Source organism: Equus asinus, chromosome 29 (assembly GCF_041296235.1).
Source record: "Equus asinus isolate D_3611 breed Donkey chromosome 29, EquAss-T2T_v2, whole genome shotgun sequence".
Taxonomy (NCBI): Eukaryota; Metazoa; Chordata; class Mammalia; order Perissodactyla; family Equidae; genus Equus; species Equus asinus.
The window spans coordinates 38383775-38389774 of record NC_091818.1 but is presented as its reverse complement, the minus strand read 5'-3'; the positions used below and the strand labels follow the sequence as shown (position 1 = coordinate 38389774).

The 6000-nt window shown below is 41.6% G+C and overlaps 1 long non-coding RNA gene across 1 annotated transcript in view; it reads left to right on the top strand.

The window, feature by feature from the left end:
- Positions 1–247: 247 nt before the first annotated feature.
- LOC139042496 (uncharacterized) overlaps positions 248–6000 on the top strand; it is a 71716-nt gene continuing 65963 nt past the window's right edge. Inside the window, exons 1-2 of the long non-coding RNA XR_011499261.1 lie at positions 248–383; positions 4198–4352. This is a non-coding gene — a long non-coding RNA (uncharacterized lncRNA). The remainder of the gene's footprint in view (positions 384–4197; positions 4353–6000) is intronic.

The following is a 6000-nucleotide window of genomic DNA, read 5'->3' as shown; positions in this document are numbered from 1 at the left end:
GTCAGCTACAACCAGGTTTTAAATTTCTGCATCTCTCAAGAAAGCTAGACAGGCAGGCAGTCTAAGGTAGGGAAGATAAATCCCACTTCTCAAAGGAAGCAGTTGTTGTCATTCCTGTAACCAAGGCACAAACAGATACACAATGGAGATCTTGGTTTTGTTGTGGTTGTCAAAGGAGGGAGCAATGAAACCAAGTCCACTTTTGTCAGCGTACATTTTGTTGCCAAGCGTCCTCACCACAGAGTAAGGGACACTCGTTGCCATCTGTTCAGCCTTTCAGAGACATGAATTTGTATGGCTGCACTGTGACATTCCTTCCCCTTGGTATCTTTGCTCAGGACATCTGCTTTCAAGTCATTCTAAACCAGAGCATTGGTTCAGAGGTGAGAAATCAAAGAGACTGGGACAGAAGTGAGGGGTTCTGACGGGGCGGGGGCAGTGGAGACTGCATCTACATCATTGATAATTTCCATAATTTACTCACAAAACTGCCTTTTCTGCAACAATTTTGCTTCAATATTATTGGACCATGAGCATTTTTCTGCTTATAAGATCCAGTCTTCAATCCCATACCCTCACATTGCTGATGGTCCTATAAATGTAGAATGTACTTGTTGGCAGTTGCCTGGTTAATTAATGTATTAAATTCATCTACTTGTTAGCATGGATATTTTGTAATCCCACTATTTGACTTGCCCTGGGCAGTTCACAGAGGTGGTGGCAGAGACCACTTACCCTCATGTTCTGAGAGCTATGGGCCTGGGTTAGTCACCTCACCTGTCCCAGTAGCTGAAACTGGGGGTAAGATTTTACGAAGCTACAGCGAGGAAGAAATGAGGTGATGAATGGGAGGGGACTTTTCAAGTGTAAATTGTAACATACAAATGTTATGGAGATATTTCTCAGATAGGCAAGTTCTCAAAAAGGTTACTTCCCATAGAGCTCCTGGATGAGGTGCTCACCAAGTAAGGTGAAGATAGCAAGAGAGAGGAAGGCCTGGGAACCAGGAAAGAGGGAGCAACCAAACAGAGAGGTGAAGGGAACCCCCAGGGCATTTGCCAGGATGTCAGCTGTGGAGCAGCCAGGAGAAGAGCCTCCATATTGAAGCAGGAAGAATGGAGGAGGAATGTCTCCAAGAAAATAAAATTTATTTGTGTTTGAAGATTATGAGAGAAATTTTGGGATTCTCCAAGATGGTTCAGGTTTAAGGTAGTGATAGGGTCATAGAAAACTAAGCAATTGAAACACATGCAATCATTAACTCCAGGAAAAAAAGAAAACTTGAATCAAAAAAGGGAACACAAGTGTAGCGTATCCTAGTAGTGTTCAACTTTGAAAATTTTTGCCTAAGAATAAGGTTAATACTAAATTCTGACTTAACCAAAATTATAATGAGACTTCTTTGGAAGGATCAGGGAGGGGAAGTAGGGTGGTCTTGGAAGGGAGTCAGAATAGGAAGTCAAAACAGATGATGACTAAAAAAGAAAAATGAAGAGATGACAATGTATTATTTATGGACATGAAGGTAAATACTAGAAATAACAACAAAAGAATTGCAAAATTTTGAGTGGTTGGCTCCAGGAAATGGAATTCAGCCATTGAGGGGTTGGGGCAAAGGAGGTTGGTTGTTTTTCTAGGATTTGTAGTAATATTTACCTTTTGAGACAATGTGTATATATTCCTTTGACAAAGCATGATAAATTTTTGAAATCTATTGAGTGGAAGGATAATACCCTAGGGAAATGACAATTTGGTTTTGGCAGCTGTGAATCCATAGGGAGAGTGGTCCAAGGCTGTGGTGTAACGCCTTGGAGAATCCATAAGTTTGAAGACCATTGTTCTCAATTTTAGTTGTCGAGATTCCTCTCTGGAGGATAACACAACACATCAGTGGCACAGTCAGCAGACTTGCCTGGAATCTTACCCATCCTTTCCCTCTTTAAGTTATATAAAATCCCCCCTATGCCTATGAGCATGGTCTTCATATAGGAATTTTGGACCTGAGAAACCCATCCAGCTCTTCCTTTTTCTGTCCCAATAATTTTGTATATGTGAAATTGGGGTAAATGGAATGTTCTTTAAACTTAAACTCCATCTGGTTGAGCTGTTACTTTTGTTCCCAGGTCTAGAACAATGTCTGGTACATAGTAAGTAAGTGCTCAATAAAAACGTATAGCATGAATAGATGAATCAAGGGCACATGACACAGCAAAGAAGTCACAAAGCCTCCTAAGATGAATTTATTACATCTATTCTTCTTTCCACCCTCTCCTTCTTATCCTTTTCTTATTGGAGCCAGAACAATCTTCCATGCATAACTCTGATCAGGCTACCCTTTTGCTGAAAACTTTCAGTGGTTTTCCATTGCTCCTATATAAAGGACAAACAGATGTGAGCATCAGGCCCTGTGTGGTCTGCACCTGCCTCCCCAATTTCATCTCATGTCACTTCCCCCCTTTTCTCTGCCCCTTGTTCTCACATCTTGCTCCAGCCACGGAGCCTTTGCTGTGGTCTTCTCTCTGCTTGAAATCCTCTTCGTTTCTCCCTTATGTAACTCTTACTCATCCTTCAGGTAAGCCTCCAGTCCTCAGGGGAACCATCCCCAACCTTCCTCAGTCAAAGTCTTCCTTTTCAGTTTCCATAGCAACATCTTCCTCTGCTTTGTTCCTTTACAGTTGCAATGTAATATTTATTTGTGTGGTCATTTGATTAATATCTATCTCCCTCAGCGGGATACAAGTGCCTGGAGGGCAGGAACCAGGTCTGAACAAGCATCTCCACCCAGTAGCCCAGTGCCTGACCTCAGAGGGTTGCTTGAGAATGAATAGATGAGTGAGGAAAAGGACAAAGTGTGTCGTTAGAGATGAGATCAACGGTGGGGGTGTCTCCAATTGCTGATAATGGTGGCAATGGTGGTTTGTGGGCTAATTATGTGTCCAGACCACTTAGATGTTTTTAGAACAAGAGGGTAAGCTGCTGTTTTCTCTCTTTGCCTCTCTGTGTCACTGCCCACTGCAAGCATCTTGAGGTGTGTGCACACACAGCCGTACATTCTGAAGGTCCAGGCACCAGCAGTGGTGATCGTTCAGCAGCCCACCATTTCAAGCATCCCTGTTAAAAATCTGTGTTTCTGTGACTATTGATGAGTAGAAATTTGCCAGGGTAGGAGGTTGGTGGGGTGTGAGGGTGGGTGGGGAAGAGCGGGAGAGGTGGCCGAAGATCCAGTAGTGAACACTTCCAACGCTTCTTAAATGTTCAAATATTTAAACGCCTATTTCAAGTTCTTGAGATAATTAGCCATAAACTTACAAAGTGGTCTGTCTTGAAAGTTTGGATTCTGGACTATTGAATTCCTGGCTGCTCCTTAAAAGCTGCGTTCTAGTTTTGAAATGTGGCAATTGTGGGTAAAATACTGACTCATACTTTTAACATTAGCAGAAGCCACCCCATGTGAGCAGCTTAGAGAGCAGCGACTGACTTCCTTATAGGAAAGAACACCGAGTATGAAAAATCCAGTTATTGAACAGGCTTATCTATAAATATAGAATGTTCCTATTCCTTGTCATTGGGAGAAATTCTCCCCCACAATTTTCAGAGTAAAATTGTTTTCTATGGCATTGCTTTTAGTACTGTTTGTGGTCAAGATGTAGGATGAAATGTTAACTAGCTCAATGTACTTAAAGCGGAAACTAAGTAATTCATCCGCATCGAAAATGTGTGATTAGTTTTCTCAAAGTTATATTTAGAAATCCAGAGATTCAAATGGCTTAGAGGTTTGGATGGAGAACAAGCTCATGTCACAGCAACCTCCACCTCCTCTTTTCCCCAACGCAAAACGATTTGTGAGAACTTTAAGCAGGAGTTTCAAACCATTTATTCTTTTCCCTTAATGCCTCTGCTGATGCAGGAGGCCCCGTCTCTACCACCCCAGGACCTTTAAGACTTTTTTGGGTTAGTCTTCTGTTGTCAAGTGGTCACAGTTAAGAGATGCTCTTCTAGCAACAGCTCATCTTTCCTTTGAGTACACTGTCATTTCAAGTCTTTCCTTCTGGATCTTTCTTGATTAACAACATTAATAACAATATCACCAATGACAATATAATAATAAACATGGCCAACAAAATATTGAGTTCTTGTCCTACTTCAGACAGTGAAGCAAACCTATAGGGTTGATATTTTTATTTTCCCATTTTATAGATGAGAAAAATGAAGCTTAGAAAGGTTATGCAACTTGGAAGTAAGTGGAAAAGGTGGAACTCAATGCCCCAAACTTTGTGATACCGTTCAGCGCCCTCCTAATCATCATAATACTGCCTTTCATGTTTCCAATCATTCTACTCTGGACAATTAAGGTAAGTTCTGTGTTTGTGTCACTATTGGTCCACATGGAGCCTCTCCTCGCCCAGAGATGAGCCCCCTGAGGGCAGGAAGTCCTTATATCATCCATCTTAGCTCCGTGTCCAGCATCGGACAGGTACCTAATAAATATTTGACGAATGAATAAAGAAAAGTGCTAGAAAGAAAAGATGAGGTCTATTAATCACTGATTCCCTTTTAAAATGGATTCTGCTTTCCTCTATTTTTGAAGAGATACTTATATTCTACTCTGCTTGTTGGTCATGTGTGTATAGGAAGGGACAAAATCATGATTAAATTGTAGAGACTGAGCTCTCTGACTCAAGGAACAGTGATAGCACAGGAAATCTTGAAAATCTTGAAAACAAACAAATAAACAAAGCTCCCCTGCTTTCCCGCGATGGCTTTGTGGACTGACTCTCACCTGGGACGTTGTGGACATTCCATGAGTGGGTCGATGAGTTGGTGGGTTGCTGGGCTTCAAATACACTTGCATTTGGTAATCAGATCCTGCCTTAACGCATGCCCAAATTCTTGATATGTATCTGCCCTCGAAGCCTCGATTTAGGCACTTAAAAGTGCACCCACATTTAGCAAGGAGCAAAAACCACGTGGTTCATTCTAACCCAGTAAGGAGGGGAGTCTCTGCTGCTGCAACTTTTTTAGTTTGAGTTGAAATTGTGGTAACGCTGGTCACTGGAATAGTCTCTGGGCTACATGGAACATTATTTACTTGGAGCGTACATACTTTAAAATTTGTGACCTTTGATATAAGGAAAAAGGGATTGGTTTAAACCTTTTCCTGCTTTAAAAGAAACTTTCACAGCTTGCCCTGTGCTTTGGTGGCAAGGGTTCAGTTCCTGGGTGCAGAACCACACCACTTGTCTGTCAGTAGTCATGCTGTGGCAGTGGCTCACATAGAAGAACTAGAAGGACCTATGACTAGAATATACAGCTATGTACTGGGGCTTTGGGGAGGAAAAGAAAAAAAAAGAGGAAGATTGGCAATAGATGTTAGCTCAGGGTGAATCTTTCCCAGCAAAAAAAAAAAAAAAAGAGAAAAAAAAGAATGTGCTCATCACTCAAAAAAAAGAGAAACTTCAACATGTAAGAGAAATAGTTTCATCCAGGTCATGTGCTGGAGCCTCTCAGGCAATTTGCCCAACTCCTCACCTCTCTCCATTTAGGTTTTCTAGTCAGCCTGGCTCAAGTGCTTCTCACTTTGTCGCTACTAGCCTTCTCTGCCCCTTTTCCCTCCCCAAGGTCCATAGCCTGGGTTCATTGCTCTCTTGAGTACATTTTATCCAGCCTTGTAATTAGGGACTTGGGTGCCCTCCCAGTCAAACACATATTTCCACTTCATAGACAGTGAAACACGATCAGAGAGGTTGAGGTACTTGCCCAAAGTCACAGAGCAAGTAAGTGGCAAGGCCAAGGCCACTCAGGTCAGACTCAAATCCATAACCTACTTCACTAATTATTACGTCTGCCTCTCTTCCACTTTATTTTGCATTTGTATTCTTTTCCAATTACTCTAAACTCTTAATATTAAACAACATGAAAGGAAGAATCTTATTTGAATTTAAATGATTAGCTGTAATAATTGGATAAGTAAGAATATGCCACAGGGATACCATATTATAG